Source organism: Passer domesticus, chromosome 6 (assembly GCF_036417665.1).
Source record: "Passer domesticus isolate bPasDom1 chromosome 6, bPasDom1.hap1, whole genome shotgun sequence".
In the NCBI taxonomy this organism is placed as follows: Eukaryota; Metazoa; Chordata; class Aves; order Passeriformes; family Passeridae; genus Passer; species Passer domesticus.
In genome coordinates, this window is record NC_087479.1 from 42,551,990 (window position 1) to 42,573,257 (window position 21,268).

The following is a 21,268-nucleotide window of genomic DNA, read 5'->3' on the forward strand; positions in this document are numbered from 1 at the left end:
TAACATGCAGAAGAGCACATGAAATCAGAGATAATTTTAACATGCAGAAGAGCACATGAAATCAGAGAACTATTGAATGACCTGTGCTGGAAGGGACCTTAAAGGTCATCTAGTTCCACCCCCCTGTCATGGACAGACATTCCTTTAACTAGACAAAGTACCTCAGAGCCCCATCCAGCCTGGTCTTGAGCAGCTCAAGGGGTATGGAGTCCACAAAAAAACATAAATTCTGTTTTAATGTTGATGAAGGACACTTAGGCTCCATTTATGCACTTAACTAAATAAACACAATCATAATTAAGTTACTAATAAACACAGTAAATAATACAATTCCTCAACCTGTAGAGTCATGAATAAAATATTGACAGTACCTGAGTGCATATGTGGTATGTTGGCATGTCTCGTTAATCATCCAAAAAGAACAATAACTTCTGTTAAACTGTACTTATTCTACATGAGAAACTGAATTTTAAGACAAAAGCCTGAGTTTTTCTTATTGGCACAAGGTAATGCTTCAAGAAACAGCCAACTGCATTCTTGAAATATGTGGTGTTCAACGTATATTTCACATGAAATCAAGATTTTATATATGATTTTGGAAAAATGGAGACAAAAAGTGATTCCAAAAAATATATTAGAAGGACCTAAGCAGGCCCTAAACAGACAAGGGTACAATCAACTGTAGACAGAATTTAAAACAAAAAAAAATCATCAATCATGAATGTGCATAATTTTTGATGTCAGATAATTTTCTTGCTGATTGCACAATATGTAGCACCTTCAGTTTTATCAGTATTCCAAAACTTCTGTATAAACCACCTTTATGATATATTATAGCTAAGAATCAAATAAATATGACAAATTCTGTAGAAATAAATTTTGTGAATATTTTCAGTTATTTAAATTATGCCTTCATGCACCTGTCTCTCCAATAAGAAAGTTAAAACCTTGGCAATTAATTTCTCCAGTGAACATTGAAGGATCATGTTTACAAACACCAAATCAAATGACAATCACTAGATAAAATATTGTGGGTCCAGAGGTACATTAAAACTAAACCAATCAAAGTCAGTGCATTCCCAATTTTTTTTTTTTTTCTGGTGTCTTTTTTTTTTTTTATAATAACCTAGAAACCAAAATAAAATTATGATCATGCTAAGGAAAGAAAGAGGCATGGAATAGCAAAATGAGTGCCAGGGTTATACAACACACCAGTCTAAGTGAACAGCAAAGCCTGTATTTCATGTACTCCTGTGTACTCGCTTTATTCCTGGAACTTTGTTACCGCTTGTATTCAGTTAACGAATGTATCAACACTCAGTACTGCTACATTTAAAACATTTTCCCAGAGAAAAATTAATGGATATGAATTACTGGAGACTTATAAACAAAGCAGATAAGGAAAATCACAGTCTCAATTATTTCATTGATTTTGGTGGGTTTTGACTGAATGCAACTTAGGACAGAAGTTTGGCCCTTGAGTTTCTTTTTTTTTTTAACAGTTGACACTTTATTAAAATGGAAAATTACTATTAATAATAAAAAGTTTTCTTTCTACATTTTATTAATTCTTGTTATTTAAAAGTGTGATTTGAAACACAGTATAATGTCTCAACTGTAGAAAATATTTTAATAACTGTGTTAAATCATTCTTAGATTACATATTTAAGGTTATAAATATTTTAATCCCTTTGGGTTAAAGAAGATTAAATGACACATATATACCCTTTCTGCATGGCTCTCATTCCTTGAGTGCTATTTTAATAGTTATATTTTAAGCATCAAGAAATTATTTTCATAATAATATTGGAAAAATATGTTCAAAATAATTATATTTATATTTTAATTATGAAACATTTTATATCTTCTGCATTGTTTGAAACTTTACCTTTGTCAGTGGTTTTTTCAGGCATAAGAAGTAAAATTACTCAAAGAAGGAGAGAATTAATTAATGTACAAATTTAACCATAGCAAGAAACTGCTACTGTAGCTAGGCATCCTAAGAGTAGTTGTGAAACAATATAAGTTTCTAGAAATAAACTGAAAAGTTTGTTTTCATAGAAGGGAGTACAGTTTATTCTGAAATGGATTCAGATATAGATTTTCCCTTTCTGCTTGAAAGTCTATTTGTTTATTTTGAACAAACAGGAAGAATGGCACATGAAAGGGCAGCATGACCAAACAGAATCCTTAAAAACAATTTTGTATCCATTATCTAACTCTCCTGGTCCATTGAGAATTCAAGACTTGAATTTCCCATTGCACAGTAGGACCAATTTTCTATAAATTAAAGCTGTATTTCAGGGACCTGGGTTTGCTTCATAAATTTCAACTCAGAAGACATGGAGCCATTCATTGCACTTGTTAAAAATGGGGTTTGGATTCCTGGAAGCAGCATCTACATCAGCTTGTCTTTAAGGGGCATGTTTACAGTAAGACAAGTGCTGATTAGGATAGTTGGATGTGCTTCATGAATATGTCGCACAGATGTACACTCAGAGCATGTTCAAGAGCCTGCAAATTTTACATAAGTTACTCTAAAAATAGGTCTAATTTTGGCCTCTAGCAATTAAATATTACCAGGAATAAATTATATTAAACACATAAATTGGTTTAGAAATTTAACAATTATCTTCCTTAAGACTCAATTTCTAAATGGTGTGACTGACTTCCCTTTGGCCAAAGTATAAGGCAAAATGCATATTTTTACATCTCCTTCCTACCACATCAGATGTCTTAGGCCGCAAGACTCATTTTCAGAACACATTTCCATTTTATCCAAAACTACTCTCATGCTAGCTGTAAAGTTAAGATAAAGATAGCCTGTGGAACTCTGGGTTTACTTGCATTCTTTTTCCTACATTGCTATTGTCAGACAATAGAGACATGATAATCCAAAGCAGCAGCCAAATGGGGAAAGAGAGGGGGAAGGTAAAATAGGGACAGAACAAAAGTTTGTCATGCCAATCTCTCCATGTTTTCCTATTTAGTCTCAAGAAAAACCCAGAACCATCCTGGACATCTTGATTTAGGATAGTGCACTACTAAAGAAAAAGCCTGTATTTGGGATAAGTGTTTTATGCAAATGGGAATGAATAGAATCATTCCCATCCCAAACAAATCTAACGCACTACTTCACCCCACCATCTATATAATGAATCACATAACTCTTCCTACTGAAGAAAAAGAGCAGAAAAATGTCATAATTAGAAATTAAAATTACAAAAACCAACCAAATATTTTGTTTCAAAATCATTGCATCTTTGAAAAAATTGCATCTTTGACAAATGCTGCCATGCAAGATAGACATCAGGAGTTATATTTTCAGTTACAATGACCAATTTTTTCTTTACTTCAGCCTTGCATGCACAGGGAAGAGCCTTTAGAAATGTTTCCTCTATTTTTTCTCAAAACATCCTGTTCTCTGAGGTAATGGATATCATAACTCTCTTCCTTGGCTTTCTTTAAAGAGATTGAAAAAACTATTTCTTCTGAAAAGTATCCACCGAGTGCAAGGGTAGCTGATTCAGGAAAAAGAGGAATGTAAAGTCTGGTTGAGGCAGGTAAGTGAAAAGAAGAAGGTGATATTCTGACATTCTCTTTATTATTTCTAACTCTACCTACATAATCTGCTGTCACTTTGGGGTGCCCTAGAGTTCAGGGAGAAATTTTCTCTCTACAACTTTGAACATTTATCAGTGCAATATTGGAGGCTCAGAGATAGCAATACAAATATTACCAGTAATTTTAAGAGCACCATGCACCATGAATAAGCACCAAATCATTATTTTCAAAAGGTCATTCGGTGAAAGTGAGCTCTGCTATCTTACATCAAAACATATACAGGATGTTATTGCTAGGAATGTTAGATGACATTCAAAGCAAAGGCTTGCTGTAAAGGGAGTACAATGATGGCTATTTTCAGTAACTTGCCATTTAGTCATCAGTGATGAGCTGCACAATAACAGGACACCATTGCTCCTTGTTTTGAGCTGGAAACCCAATTCTGAAATGTACCTGAAAATAAAATTAAATAAAGCATCATTAGATTAATTGCAGAAATATATTTAATCTCAACAAAGTTTTCAGCAAACTCTATGAGGTTTGCACAAGCCCAGCTCTCAAGCCTGCCAAGGTCCCCATGGATGGCATCCCTTCCCTCCACCATGTTGAGCATACCACACAGCTTTTGTGTGTCAGCAGCCTTGCTGAGGGTGCCACTGTCCATGCTGCCAACTCTAAGCTATTAACAATTAACTAACAGCTATTAAATGTATAAACTATTAACTACACAAGCTATTAATTATAAATAATTAAAATCCATTCTGCTTGTAGTTTTCTTAATATTAATTTTAAAAATAATTCCTCTAACTATAGCTAATAAAAAGAGTACTCATGGTAATAACAACAAACAATTCTGCCATAAACTGCAAATAACGTCAAGCACAATTTAATAGATTAATAAATTCACTGTTATGACTCTAAAATATTAACAAAAGTTTGCTATTCTGAATTCTTATTATAGGCATATATACTCCATGATGGAATTCTTGTGCTGGGAGACTCTTGTTCTCTATATTATGACAATGGGACAGGTCCTGGAAGGTGAGGGTCTGTGAAGCTGCCCTGGGGAGCCCCCACTACTCCCAGCGCCCAGGGATTCTCCTGTCTGGCTGCAACATGACCCTGTCTTAGTCACTGCACAGTGACTGTGTATCTGCTGATTGTTAAAGAAATTAAGATGGATAAAAAAACCCCTAAATATACTAAGAATAATTGCCAAAATACAGATTTTTTTTTTTGTTGTTTGTTTGTTTCGGATGCTTTGCAAAATATAACACGGATTGGAATCTTAATTATTAGGCTATGATTCTTTAATTTTTTTTGTTTAACTTAAAATTTTATTTTAAAACTTAAAATACAGGTCAACCCATTTTATTCTTTCATAAATGATGCAATTTAAAGGCCAGTAAATTAATATGAATGCACACTACTGCATTGTGATGTCTGGACTTTCAGGATCCATTTTCTGAATATTAAATGCCATAGGACACCAATCTGAATATGGAACACATGAAAAATAGCCAATTTTGTCAGCTCAGAGTATGGCATAACATTCGTATCATAGCACAGAATAAAGATTATAGGGAGGAAAAAAAAGATAAATTAACTTAGAATTTATTCTTTCTGAAAAGTTTGGTTTAGAGTCACTTCTGGGAAGATTTAACATTTTTTTTCTGAGAATGAAGTACTTGAGTTGATGGGCACCACTAACTTAATTTTTCTGGGTCATTTAGCCTATTCCTCCTTATGACTTATTGCTAGCCTCTTAGAGTCGTTCTGAACAATATACTGTGCAATATAGACTGCACTGTATCTCACCACTTTATGACTTTTTATTGCTGCTATATTTTTCTATGACCTTAAAATGCATTAAATATGACAAATAATGTGGCTATTTCATAGAACTCTGTGAAGCACATTTACATTTCTGATGTGCATTATAGGTAACTCCCTGTTCAGCTGCTTTGGTGGCTTTACAATTGAAATCCACTTCAATCCTTGCCTGCAACCACACTGAAGTTAATTGCTGTTATCCATGTGTTTTAATAAGCTTTTGGCTACACTTTAATAAAACTTGGGAAAGCTTGTCAGCATAAAGCCAAGACCTACAAATGTTTGGTCAGAATAATCATGTCTTGCCCTGAAACAGAATGAGCAGTCATCCACGAAAGAGTAGGGAAAATGTGCAATCAGTGGGTTTTCTCTTCAAGCTACTACTTTTTATGAGTTATTTATCATAGTGTTGAATAGGACTTAAGCTTCTATTTGCAGGAACAGTGGCTTACACTCAGGAATTATTGGTCTGTTGGAGACATTTATCTCCACAAAATGCATCCATTTAAATTAAATTTGCTATTAAGTATGCATATTAAGGTACATAAGGAGATTAACACCTAGAAATTTTAACCTGGAGGAGGATGAAAGTAGCCTTAGTCAAGATAAATGAAAATTTCCACAGTGAAGTGAGAAATCTACATTTAGCTTTTATTTTAGCAGCTCAATTTTTTTTTAATATTGAATGTTTCCTAATAGTGTCAGGTATGTGCATGTGTTTGAATATACTGTAACATCATCTTGTTGCACGTCCAGAACTATATAGAGAAAATGCTGATACTAAAATAGCAGCTGTATTAGATACAGATGGAACTATCAGAGAAAACCTCATGATAATACATTCATATTTCAAAGCCAATATCCATTTCATTTGCCGTTATTTTTAACTGATATCCAATGGAGTTCACAACATTGCTTAAATTACACAACTATGTATGTTATTTTTAAGACACACACAGATATTTAGGTTGGGCTTTTATAATTATTAATGCTGTATTTAAGTTATTACTGAATTAGTACTTGAATTCTAGGCTGTGTATTTAAAGAAACAGATCTCCATGGTAAAATTTCTTACACAATGCAAACTATTATTTCAGCTTATATCTATTGAAACTGAGGCCTGAGAAGAAAATTACTGTGGATTCATAATAAGTTTTAAGATTATTAGTGCTTCCAGTCTCCAGAAAAACAAATACTAAACATACTGGATTTGATAATCTCAAAAGAGCAAGAGAACTGAGCAGGTATTTTCTGCAAAATGGAAAGATACCATCAAGGAGACTGCAGACATATTTTGGTCCTTCCATTTATTCTGCTCAAAATATGACCTTCATTGGAATTTTAACTGTTTGAAGCAATTCTGTAGGTAATCTCATCGCTTTTTGAACTCTTTTATCTTCTGTATTCAGATATATTTTATTTTCCATTGGCAAAGGGAACTAGCAGCTGGCTAGAGTTTTAGTCTTAGTTTCAGAAGTTTGGAAGTAGAAAAAATCAAATGTATGTGAAAAAGTAGAACTAACGAGCTACATTTCCTAGACATATGTAGATCCATAAATTAATAATAAATTTTTAATAAGAGCCCATCTTCTTCAGGGTCTAGATAGTAAATCATATGAGGGATGGTGAGGAAGGTGGGGTGCTTATCCTGGAAAGAAGGCAGCTCATGGATCCTTAATCATGCTCTAAAACTATCAGAAAGGAGTTTGTAGCAAGGTGGAGGTTGGCCTCTTCTCCCTGGCTACTAGAAGAAATTCAGATTGGACATCAGGAAGAATTCCTTAATGGAAAGTGTCATTAAACATTGGAATTGGCTGTCCAGGCAGGTGGGGGTGTCATCAGACCTGATAGTGTTTAAGAAAAGACTGGATGTGCTGAATTTTAATACATTAAAGAGGAATTTCTGGATGGAATTATATGGAATATCACAGACCGTATCAGTGAAGTGGATTACACAGAAAAAGGAGAGTAGAACTATGAAGGAATGATAAAATTACCAACAAGGGGGAAAAAAATGTTGATGGTGGAGAAACATGTCCTGTGACCACCAACGTTGTTACAAAAGGACCACTGTCACAAAGGAAATGTTTTCATTAGTCCAATATATCCCTTTCCTACTATTTAGAATGTAGCAACCAAATTTATTTTCTGACATTAAATACATAGGTAGATGTGTATAAACAGAAGATGGGAATACGGAAAATGTTAATCCGGTGCCCTAATATGTTGAAAAGACATTAGAAATTTAATATTGTGAATAGTAAGATGGTTATAATTCACTCAGTTGCACTACTGTATGTCTCAGTTAAGGCATATTTGCAGACAATACTGTAGAAAACTATCTGCATGAGACATAGACTTGAAATGATGATAGTTTTGCTTTTAAAATAAATGTTACAGCTTGGCAAAAAAAAGAGTTCGGTAGTTAAGATTCTTTTTTATGTAAGATTTTCTCTGTATGCCCAGCTTAGTATAGGGGTTGAAAACCGTTCATAGAGAGCTTGCCAGACTGACTTTTGTCTTTTCCAGATTACAGGGTTCTGTATGACAACAGAAACACAGATCTAAGAAATGCTGTCTATCAAATAAGTTTCATTTGTCTTTCAGACAAGCTTCTCCTGGTAATATTCTGTGGTAATTTGTCTCTCTGGAAGACAATACCCCTTGGTGTTCAGCCCTTCCAAAGCTGGGTCCTTCCTGAGAGGGATGGGAGGGACTCACTGGTACTGAATACTGTTTCATGTTTCAGGATGACCAGTCTCCCAGTGTCCTATACAGCCCTACTGAGTGCCATTTAATGGCTAACTGTGTGCTGACTTTGCCAGACTGTATTTTAAGAGGACTTTAAGTGTCTGCAATTCTTGTATGAAAATTGACCATGATAATTTTAGGAGTCATCCCTAAATTATAAATCCATATTTATTTTATTATGTATACTATTTATTTTTTTGCAGTTAAGGACCCATTACTAATGAATATTTACTCTGTTTGGGAGCACTTGACATGAGAATTTGGACTGTAATTACTTGTGTTTTACAATAATAGGTCTTGTAGTATAAGGAAAGCAGAAAATATGTGCTGAAAGAATTTAGTAGAGACAAGGTTCCTATAGTGAGTTATTACTCAGCCATAATGCTGCTCCAGTGTGTGCTGCTGGTGATATTAAATGTGAATAGATATAAAACTGAGCTCTTGTGGTTGGAAAATATCTGCTTACATTACAAAAAATAATAATTTTATAGCCTGCTCAAACTTCATATCAGATGAGAACTTTAACATTCTTTATATTTTCGCAAAACTGGTAAGAAGATCCTGAAACAATATAGGAGAAGAGTAAAAATGGTATCTGGAATGGAAATACAGAAACAGAGCCAAGGAGACTTGTGAGCTACATAAAAGTGCATTGAAAAAGACAACAGGAGTTAATGAGAGAAAAAAAAAATCTGAGGAAGATTTTCCAAATGAAGTTTTCCTGATCAATTAAAAAGAACTTATGTTGCCTCTAGAAGATGTTCCAGTTGTTTCCAATAGGGTTATTTGGAGTGACTGGTGATTCTACTTACCAGTATGATAAGAAAGAATGTTCTGCAGCAAGTTTCTGAGTCCCTCCAGTGGCCCAGAGATATTTTGACAGACATGAAAAATTCAAATCTTGATAAACAAAGAAATTAAAATAATCCTGTATGTTGTCCTTTGAACAGTATTCACTGAGACAAAGTCTTTTTTCATTTGCCCAAAACTGAGAGCATTTTTTAAGACCAGAATTATTTAACCACCTGGGCTTTAAACTCCTGGAATTATTTGTGATAAATTTCAGCTGTTCTTTATGCAAAAGAGTGGGAATATTGGAACAAAGTTGCCCTTTAGCAGCAGCTGTGTTCTATATTTTTATTCCTTTTTTTTTTTTTTTTTTTTTTTGAGGAGTCTGATATCTGAGTTTCCAACTGCTTCCCTTACACCATTTGCATTATTATTATGGACCTGATGCTGTAGATAAGTTCCAGCAGCTGTTTCCAAAAACTTCAGCTGAACACCTGGCTGACAGGGCTTGACTCATCCATGTGAGTGATTATCTGTATGTGTCTTATGTTAATACTCTTTTAGGGAAAGTGAATAATTTAAAAAAATTGAATTATATTAGCATTTAAAATTCATAGTGGAATTATATAAAGTCTATCACAAAGTACTGGTGGGGCTCCTAAGATTATTATCTATTTTTCAGATACAATTTCTTTGAATTAAAACAAAATAAACCAAGAAAACAAACAAAAAACCTCAAACCAACAAAGCCATTTAAGCTAATGAATTTCATAACAATGCTATTCAATTCTACTTTCATTCCTCAGGCACATTTAACCATCTGTCTTAAAAGAGTTTTCGTCTTATTGGCCAATGACTTCAAAAATTTGGAACAAGTGTCTTGAGACAGTCTTGCATTGATTAAGGTAAACTATTTGGAGAGACTGATATTAACTATTTAAGATAAGCAGTAGTTGGTGAATGCATGTAAATTTCAGACCTTGTCATAAAAGTTACTCCATTTTTTATCCCACTCTTGTATTTAATTCAACTTGAGCTCAGTACTACTCCCAATAGGAAGCCAGAAACCTCCCACTGTAGCCATCATCCTGATTATTGCTGATAGTGTAATGGTACTCTTCTCATGATCTGTAACTGAATGTAAATGTACTGTGCAAAAGGTTACATCACTTGATGTTTATCTTTACATTTTTCATTCTGTTCTGTTAGTCTCTTTTGAATTTTGTTTCAAATGAAATACTAAGGAAAGGTACCTATTTTCTTGTATAGAATTTCAAGCCCAGAAAAATACAATCATATTATTTCTGGAAAATAGGTATGATCAGAGTACAGTATTGAGTTAAATGTTTGAAAAATCAAAGAAAGGGAAAAGTTCTCAGTAAAATAAATGGATTCTAAAAGCAAGACTGAAATGTAACACTCTCACTGCATGTTTGCCTTTAGGACCAAAATCCATATGATTAATAAAGGGTTTTCATGCACATAACTTCCAGGAGAAAGCAAAGTTACTTGCCTATTACATTCCAGAAAAGTGATTTTCAAAGGTAATATATTCATTTTTTTTTCTAAATAAAGGAGGCGACAATATCAGAAGGGAGAGGGTAGATGTGAAATGTGGTTGCCCTTGTAAGAGGCAGTGACTAGAGATGGATGCTGGAACTCACTCAAGTATGCCACAGTATTATGTAAGTGTTATAATTTGTATTGACAGCAGCTGGTACTTGTCATGTCCCAGAGCACGTCAAAATAGACATAAATTTAAAAATGCAAATATTATATCTTCCATTCACAGCTAAATTTTTACTTTATACCTGAAACAATGAATAAATCTAGGGTTTACTATTTCCTGTATACCCCCAGAGCACATACATTAAAACAAAGTGCATTAATGGGTGTCATTACAGATTTTAAGGAAATGTTATGAATGCATTTAACAAATGGCTGAACTTCAGGGAAAGCTGACAATCTTATTCACTGAACAGCAATCTTAATTTGTAGGGGATTACCATGACCATCTTCTCTTATTACAACCCTTTCAAGAATGCTGAATGTTCCCCAAACAAAAAAATACAAGCAATCAAAAAACAAACCCACAAAAAACACCCACCAAAACAATTTAGAAACTGTGTTTCCTCTCTTAATCAAACGAGATTGAAAAACATAACTTTTTCTTCAATGTCCACATGAATTAGGAAATTAAATGAATAGATAATATGAACAAAGATCTGAGGTTTATAAATTATCTACTTTACATTTGATTTTTTTTTTGTTTTCTGTTATTTCAATTAAAAACAGGCTTACTTTTCACTTTTGATTCTATGGACACTTATTATTTCCTCTACACTGGTGTAATCTTTCAGAAAACAACTGATTCTTAAAATCCTTATTTATCTTCTGAGATACTGAGTTGTTTATTAGGGTATTGATCTAGTTACAATGAGTAGTTTTCTTGTTTCTGACAAACCAATATAATCTCTTATTACCAAAATAATGTCAGGTTTCCTTGTTTTTACAAGTAGGTAGTGTTTTGCTTTTGATAAACTAGAGAAAAGCTCCATAGATAATGTTTCAGCTAGGTGGCATATGTTAGACCTCAGTGCTACCACACTGCTGTTTCTTATCACCCTGGATACAGAAGGTGTCCAAGGAGAAAACCTTACTCAGGTCATAATTCTTGGATAAAAGTTTTGGTTTAGACCATTACTTTTTTGTTCTCTGATCTCACAGTGCTTTTGCCCATAGCAGAGTGAACATTTTGAAATAAATGGGATATTTTAATAATAGTGATCAATGCATTTGCTTGCTGCAACTTCAGTTTTTATATTCAAGCTTCTTTCTGAGGGAGCAATATTGGCTTTAGGCACATGATTTGGCCTGTTACTCTAAACTCCCTTTAGTTTATCTTGGTGAATTTATGTCTTTCATGAAATCAGAATTGAAAAGCAGACGTATTTCTGCTTCTTTATTTAAATTTAATAAATTTCACACATTGTTTTTTTTATGGTTTTGATCCTGCATCTTCTTCTAGTGCAGTATTGGTGACATATGGTGTTTACTATATTTCTAACCGTACTCCAACATTAGTCATGTAACTAATTTAGCTAATAGACACAAACTATCTTGCTATCTTATATTTTGAGAGTGTTTTTTTAGAATCTCATACTTAAAATCAAACTTGTTAGAAGATACATAACCTCATAAAAACATAGATAAAACTTCATCATAAAAAATATTTAAGAAGAGTTGCATGACTTAAAAAGAGTTTGCTTCTTGTGTGTGCTTGTGAGAATTTGGACCCCCTCAAAATCAAACCCTTCTTTTTAGAGACTTGTTAATAGGCATCCAGATTTAAAATTAGAAAAAAAAAATCATCACGGATATATACCAGATAGTATTAAAGATACAGTGGAAAAAAAATCACAATGCCTAATCAATGGAAATACATTAATTTCTATTGGATTCCAAAACAAAACAATGTCACCTGCTTGGCTTTCTTGACTTAATCTGTTCAAGGCATCAGTCCAAGAGTGTCAACCTATGCTGCCCATGAGAAATGGAAGTCCACCCTACAGGGGATAAACACTGGAGTGCAGTCTGTGATTTTGGTAGAGAGCAACAGTATCCCCTTCCTTCCTAAAACTGCTAAAAAAACAAATCACTATAATTTACAGAAAGGAATTAATTTTGTTGTATCTGTTCTGCATGCATAGAACTTATGTCACCATAATAATGAGTTTCTTGAACTTCTTTTACTTACAATGGCTGATATATAAATCTTGTTTAAACTTAGATTCATGAAAGGGAATACAGCCCTACAATGTTAGAGCTAACATTTTTTTCTATCTTTTTCCATATCTCTGAGTGCATTTTACTATTTTCAAACTAATGTGTAGAGAACACAGGGGGATTTATGCTTGTGTGTTGCCTTACACATTTAAAACAAAAAGCTCTTTTCCAAAGGACTGAAAATATTTTATTATTGCTGATCACCACTGTGCTGTTCAGAAAACCCCATCTCAGTGACATTTTATTGCCACGGTAAGCACATACCTTACATAAATTGCAGTGCATCCCAGTGTCATTAGTCTTGTAACATACAAAGAGCAGCATCAGCTCTCAGCTCACCAGCATTTCATGAGGAGGAGGAAGAGTAAGTGAATAGCAGCTTATTCTCTAAACCCCAGTATGAAATATAACTTTCCTTAGTCATTACATGGTACACTTTCATACCTGGTCTCCAGCCTTCCTGTTCCTATTGAACACCGTGCCATTTGCCTGTATTTTCCTACAGAAACAAAGCAAATACAGCCAAATGGCATGGCATTCTCTCTTAGACTACTCTGCTTTACATCACCAAGAAATCTCACTATGACTTTTCATTTATGCCCTTTTAGGTTTTGTTTGCAATAACAATTTGTCGTTCTCAATATTTACTATTGCTTTTCAGTGACCTTAGGCTTATTCTGTAATTGGTCTTAATTTAGGACTGACCTAACACATAAATAAAGAAATATAATTAAAATAATCAGTGCATTTGCCTCATTCTTTTTATAAGCACATTTTTTTTTTCCATCTATGGAAACCAAATAGTTCAATCTTCTTCAGGCTTTAGCCTTTCATTGTATCATTCCCTTTCACTTTTGGTCTTAATCCAAGCTGAAGCATAAGAGACAGAAAGCAAGCATGAAGGTAATAAGAACATCTTGATTATAAATCAAAGTAAACAGACTGTCATAAACCTGTGGAATAGCTTAGTCTACAGACAACATTTGTTTTGTGAAAGCAATTATTTTTGTTCCTTAGATCAAATCATCTGTAATTTTAAGAACAAAAGGAAGTAGCTGTTTGTCTTTCAGTTGGCTCAGTCAACTGAAAGCAGAAATCTACAGGCTAGTGAGGAAAGTGGTGGGAAATAGATGTCCCCATGCACCACAGAAAATACTGCTTATCTATACTAATCCTTGTTGGATCAGAATTTATTATAACAGTAGCACATTTTATTTTATTACCATGGCTGCATTTCCTGTTGAATTTTTATTCTTTCTCATTGAAAGAACAATAAGAAAAAGCCTTTCTGATGATATTTAAAGTCTATCAGCCACATTAATATGGAGATGCTAAACATACCGTTACCTGTAATAAAATTCTGTGTGTGCACAATCTGCTGATTTGAAACAGAGTCTTTCCCAGCTCAGTGAAGTGCTGAGAGAGGACAGTGCGTTCCAAAATCTATTTTGGATTTTTTCAGGCACAGCAGCCGAGCAGAAGGGGATTTGAAAACAGGGAAAGTAGGATTTACAGGCTTCAGGGTGCTGGGGCAGCCATCCTCACAGGCAGTGGTCTGTGGCAGGTCTGCCTGCCCAGCAGGGACCTCTGCTCTCCAGATGGGGACCTGTGCCTGACCCCAGCCAGCTCCCCAAGACTGAGAGGCCACACCTGAGCACATGAGACACTGCATGTGCTGGGGTTCCTTCTCTAACACCTTGAGAATTCTTGCCTCCATCAGGTATGGTCAACTCCATTTGACATCAAGACTCAAATGTTGGTGGGGCTTTAATTGGTTTAACTGGTTTGTCTGGTTTAACTGGTTTATAAAAAAATCTTGTTTGGATAAATTATTTATCTTAATTTTATAAAACTCCACTACCTCTACTGTCTCAAGAGCAAGTTTTTATTTATCTTCTTATATACACTTTAACAAAAAAAGATTTAAATGAAAATAATTTAAATGAATGATATGAAATAGAGCACCATCTTTTTTTCCTTAAACGTATTTCTGTTCACAGGACTAAAAAATTAGATTATTGGGATTAAATCATAGGGAGGTAGGTTATTTCTAAATATAATACTATTTTTTCACAAAGGTACGTTCCAATATTTTATATAGACATAACTGTCACATACAGACTTTTCTACTCACTTGTGGTGATCAAATAGATTTTTTTGTATCTCCTTTGAATCATCTATTAATAATCCTTGCTGGATTGTAAGGCTTCTGCCACTCTTCATGTAGGAGTTGTACCCATTGCCCATCCGTTGCATTGGCCTCTGGACAGATGCTTCTGGAGAATGTAAAGGAAGTCAAAAATAGGAAAATACACTCTTGCCTTCTGCCTGTTAATCCCCAGTAGTACCCACAATTCTTTCAAACTGCTAAATGGTTATTTTAATCTTGCTAAATTTAATTTTCAGTAATCAGAATTTACTTCACATGCCTTGGGACCAGAGTATATTTTACGAAGTTGCCGCCATAATTTTTTTAAGTCCTTCTAGCATTTTATGCTATATTTTTTTAATCTACATTCTTTGTACTTTTTCATAACTTCATTTACTCCACTCATCCTTATTCACATGGTTTTTGAAATAGTCTTCAATCTTTTCAATCACCGCTACAAAAATAGTCAGACTTCTGATAATTTTGTCCATGTGATTTTACACCAACTTTTCTGTCATGGGTATCTGACTCATGAAATATTGGGCAGGTGTCCTATATTGCATTAATTAATGACTGTTTAAAATTAGTTTTGAATAGAAAATTTTTCATAATGGTCTATGAAAGTCCTGAGTTTAGAGGCCATTCAGATATATTTGTCTGATGAAAATCTAGCTCCTCTGTAGTTCACTTTGACCTAAGCAATGGCTACAATGGATTCAAAATGGTAAATGTGATTCTTTGATTGCATGTGGTATGCACTGCTTATTGAAGGTCATTACTTAGTGTTTATATTGAAAGCTTAATTATTGCCTCAAATTAATAAACAGAAAGAAAAATAAATTAAAATATTTAAATTCTTTTATATAAAAAGTGTAAGAGTTCAAAGACCTTTTAGAATTTCTCCACCAAGATTACACCAGATGAGCATGGAATTTCAGTGCATTCAGGCTTATGGAACACAGGAGAATATAATAAAAAAAATCAATTCTAGTATTCACCGGTATGTTTATTTAGTAAACACTGAAGTAAAAAATAAGAGATAAAGATTGTTATGACTTTGCAATGAGTTTTAGATTATTTCTACACAAAGGGCACAGAATAGAAAAATTGAGATTGTGCACTTCAAGGTTTTGACTTTTTTTTAAAATCCAAACTTATTTGTTCCTTTTTTGGAAATTATTAAAGAATTTTGAATTCATCTGATAAAGCTGTTACACTTTTAAGTCACTTTTTTTTTTCCTGAGATAGATCCAAAACACAGTTCAGGAACAAGGATTTCACCACTGATATCACAAGAATATTACTCTTATATGGCTAACAGAATTGGGTCCCTCATACATGTTGAAATGTAGTCTGTAGGATTTATTTGATTTTTTCATACACAAAAAGTGTGTATGTGCTTATTAGATCCACAACATCTTAAATATCTTCCTTGGATCTGGTTTTAATTTTTTCATCATTCCAGAGAATATTAGGCATATCTACATGCAATGAAAACCAAGGGAAAACAAAACGAAAAATTAGCAAAATTACAAAAGTATGTTTTTAACCTTGGAAAAAAGAAGTAATTTATCATTGGTTAAAAATAAAATTTCAGCCCTTTGTGAGGAAGAGCTTCCCCTTCTATTTAATCTGTATTTTCATCGCGCCTTTATGATTTAGAGCAATTGCTGTGATCTAGTCTTAAAACCCGCTCCAATGACTGACAGGTATTTATTGTTTTTACATTTCAGAGTGTGTCAAAACATACAATTTTCTAGTTCCATGGATATAATGAAAAGAAATTGATGATTTTTTTTGTACCATAATAAGGAGATGGTCCTTCAAATATAAAATGAAAACAGTAGGCTTAAATTTTTGACTTGTTTTATGTGTTCAATGCATGTTTAGAATGTTTTATCAGGTCTGTTTCTTTTTCACTACAATATCAGAAAGGAAATAGTAAATGTTTTAATTTGGTGTGAAATTCATTAAATAATTTGAGAATGAAGAAATTGTCAGATACTAGCAGAGAGATGAGGGGGGGAAAAAAACCAGGTGATAAAAACCTTGAACATGAAGTCTGTTACTTTTAATATTAACTTAGTTGAACATATTAATGGCTAATTTGTGCTCAAAATTGGTATGATAAGTATATGTTCCAAGTCTCTCACTAATTGGACATAATTGCTTATTTAAATATGTGTGCTTTTAGAATCCTCATAGCTCTGAAACAACTCCCTTTTAGATGATTATCTAGGAAATGAGGATTGCATGTCACTGTTAGCAGCCAGTTCTTTCCCCTGCTAAGTGGTCTTAATGGTTTCCAAACTCATTAAGAGAAAAAACTCAGTATCACCAGATTCGTAATAAAGGATTTCTGATGCAGGCAAGAATGGAGCATTTTAGGAGCTGCAGAAAAAAATTCAAATGAACACCAAAGCCAGCATGCTGTGCATCCCTGTAATTTCCTTTGAATGAAAGTTACAAATTAGAACAATTCTCACTACTTGTTATTACTCTATGAGGTGATGGAAAGCAAAACAAAAACAAACCAGCTCTCCTAAGGAGCTTATTCTAGTTGTACATCACACTATTTCTGATAGATCTCCCACTGATCCAAGGGATATTCATTAGGTTTAAAACTCAATGAAATGACAATGAAGCATGATGTGCTCCATGTTGGCAGAGACATTAACAAATCCACAAATAATGTATGGATGCTTATCAAAAAAGTTGGTGAATATGTATCACAGACATGTTTCTGTGGCAAAATGGACCTCAGTGTTAAAAATCCCATCAGAGATGCATTCAAGGGATTCCAGAAAAGGGTGGAAAAATCCTACTATTTTACTGAGATATTTATATTAATCACCTTTTCTGGTCTCTAATGATTTTATAATGGCTCAGGTGCATGGTCAAAGTTGTGGGCTTTTTTTGTTTCCTTAGCAATCACCAAATCTCTATTTTCATAAACTAAAGAGCCTATACAGAGCATTTTGGCTATTTACCTTAATGTAATTTCCTCTTTGGACACAGATGACTGCATTTCAACTCAGGACAAAAGTTTAAGACAATAGAAGTTAAAGCTGAAGAATGGAAAGACACCCTTTTGTAACCCTCAAATGTAATAGATGAAACTCTCAAAGAAACTGAAAAACAATATGGTAAATGTGTGTGTGTATATATATATAAGAGATTATATTATTATAACACTTTTTATATATTATGTATTTTTTAAAAATAATATTTATATTTTTATTATATCTCTACAATACTAGGAAAATATATTTCTTGTTGTGGATCACTCAGAAAGGATATTATTGCCCTTCATGATGCCAGCAAGGGTAGAAATGTGGTATCATTTTCATGAGTGAATAAATACAAATCACTTCCGGAATGAGATATGTTAATTGGATTCACCAGAAGTCTAGTTTTGGGATCTTCCTTCACTTTTGGAGGATTCCATACCTGGAAAATACAGAAACTGTCACAACAGACAGAAGCCAATTCCAATGAATAGAACTGTATCAAACGGGTTTTTTTTGAAGTTCAAGTTGCATCATGATGAGAAAGTTTAACTAGCAGCTAATCAGGGGATTTAAGAGCACCATGAGATCTGATAATTTTCAACTCTAAATTTGAATCCCTTTGGTAATACAGAAGAACATAGTTCAGTACTCCAGCCATAAGGCAGAAATATGTTTGCTGTGTTAAATCACTTCTGCTGTGTTGCAATTGTTTGTGAGTCACAGCTTTCAGGCCCTGTTATGACAGAAGGAAAGAAAAATCATGGGCAAAGAAAAGATTACCAACCTGCATAAGTAATGTAACCTAATTGCTTCATCCATTTCATGTCAACAGCTGACCTGAAATAAGCTCAGAAATGTTAGGCTCCAAATTGCTGTGAACTTCATTAATAACAGGAGATGCAGACTCCCAGAGTGAACTGGGTTCTAACTTACATCAAGTATCACCAGCTGCCTCATGAGATATGTTCTGAAGTCATTGTTTATGTAAGGGGGGGAAAAAAAGTAAAAAATCTTATTGTCTGTTTTCATAAGTATTGTCAGTGCTGGATATTAGAAAAATTGTGGATTGGCTTGCAAGTCTACAAATTTATACAACAAAGAAATCCCTGCAGGTAAATAGACTGTGATAAATCATAGTTACAGCATTCTGCTATTATGGTAAAAGTGCTCAGATTCCACAGATGTTATAAATGCTTAAGCATTATAAAAGTGTAAATTGAACAAGTATATTTTTTTTCTCAGTTTTTTTTCTTTAATTGGATTCTGACAAAAAGCTTACCAGCAAACTGATTTAAATCCTAACTCTATAGTTCAGAAAATGTATCAAGTTTATTCTAGGAAAAAATTCTTTGCATCTTTGGGAAAGAAAAAAAAAGAAAATAAAAGAAAAAGGTGTTGACAGCTTTGCTAACTTGAAAGGCAATTTTGTTTATTGAATGATAATTTAAAAAGATTCTATTCTATCAGAATCTACTAAAAATAAATTAAATCATTGTTATGAAAATATTTCAGTAATACTTTTGTAATACTAATGCAATATGAGAGTATTCAATTCCATGTCATATTTTCAATTTCTTGAATCTTTCCCACCTTGCTCTTTCAGCTTCACATAAAAAGGCTTTACACCCACCTTCTGGGGTGAATTTATTTTTTCTTAAAATTTCATAACACTTTAGCTACCCTTCATTTTATAAACGTAGTTTTAGGTTAACTTATCCATAATTTAAAAAATCTGAGTTCAAAATAAGCAAAACATGCAATCCAAAATTTCTGGGATTTTTACAGAAAAAAAAAAAAGACTGTGTAGCATGTAAAATAAAATATACATATTTTAAAGATGTTTCTAAGAGTAAGAAAGTTTTAAAAATTTTCTGCTGCAGGTCATATGAGATGTTTGCCACAGCAAATACCTGTGGGATAACACAGATATTTGTGCAACTTTTCCATTGCCAAGTGTGGTTGGAATGATACCTGGAAGCTGTGATTTTAGACACATTGTACACTTTTGGAACTCAAGAGGTAAAAGAATGACCCTCATTTACTGAGATATTTTCCTCTAATGCCGTTTTTACAGTCTATCTTTTAGATTAATTTACAGCTAGCAATGCTTAAAGATTGAAAGGAAGAGAAATGAGTGGCAGGCTACTTTTATATAAACCCCACATTAGGACTTTCAAACACACCTCTTCAGCTCTTCCTCTCTCAAGACACTGACATTCCAAGTAAATATGGTTTGGTGAGATTCACTTTGCTGCATATTTAGAGAAAGAGACAACGAAGTATTGGGCAGAGTGAAAATTGCCAAAGACAGTCGCTGTCTCTGAGGGTTACTGCTGTGCTGCAGTCACAGCGTTCTCTTCTGGAAATCTCTTGGAAATTACTGGAAAGAGGAAAGGAAGGACAAACGTCAGCAAGACCTTGAGAAGAAGAGTTTTTAAGGAAATAGAATAAGAATGAACATTGCGTTTCTGGCATGGAAAGAGTGATATAAATGAAATGCTGTATCAGTGGAGAATTTGTAATGTCGCATTAGACTTCTAACTTGCTCAATATCAAGACTATTTTATTCAGAAACTCTAGGCACTTTGGCTCAAATCTGCTCCGCTGAACACACTACTGCAATTATCTGCTGCTTTCAGAAGAGGAATGAGGTTAATGCTGGGTATTGTTGAAAAATCCAGCTTAGGTATTTGCAGAAGCCTGAACATAGTCAAATGGGGTGGAATGCTAGCACAGCTAATGTAAGTAACCTGATTAACCTGTCAGCAGGGAAGTACAAAAGGGAAGGGGAAAAAATACTGCTGTGAAAATGGACCAAGTTGTGTGTTGAGAAAATAAAATATAATAAAATCTGAGAAAAAGTTGCTAAAGAAAAAGTGCAAGTATAAGCTAACCTCATATTAGTGATGGAAATCAAGAGATAATTGCTTTTATTTCCCAAATTTACAATGATTATCCTTTTGATCTCCCTCCTCCCTGCTGTACAATACAGATCTGGGCAACTTCTGTCACAGATATCTTCAGGATTTGCATAGGTCCTGGTAAAATAATGTACTGGAAACTATAAAGGATTCAAAGGTACAACACAGGGAATGATGGTTAATTTGCTATTCGGTGGTTTAAATGAAGAGACTGTCAAGAAATCCCTTCAAATATTTTACAGGTTTGGGGGGTTTTTTTCTTCATTTTTGGGCATTTTTCTACCTCTTTAACAGTGACACAAACAAATCCAGTTCAACTAAGGTATCCATTTGGAATACCAAGTGCATCAATAAACAATGCAGGAGAATTTCAAATCTTCTCTCATAGGGTTTCTTGAGAAAACTACATAATGAATACCATTTTGCTGACTTAAAACTGCATTTTCCTGCTAAGAAAAATATTT

At 33.7% G+C, this 21,268-nt stretch overlaps 1 long non-coding RNA gene across 1 annotated transcript; it reads right to left on the minus strand.

Moving 5' to 3' along the window:
• Positions 1-3,857: 3,857 nt before the first annotated feature.
• LOC135302311 (uncharacterized) lies at positions 3,858-17,941 on the minus strand. The gene is made up of 3 exons (XR_010364004.1): positions 17,863-17,941; positions 14,858-14,999; positions 3,858-4,017 (listed from the first exon to the last, which is right to left on the minus strand). It is a non-coding gene; the product is annotated as an uncharacterized LOC135302311 (long non-coding RNA).
• Positions 17,942-21,268: the final 3,327 nt, after the last annotated feature.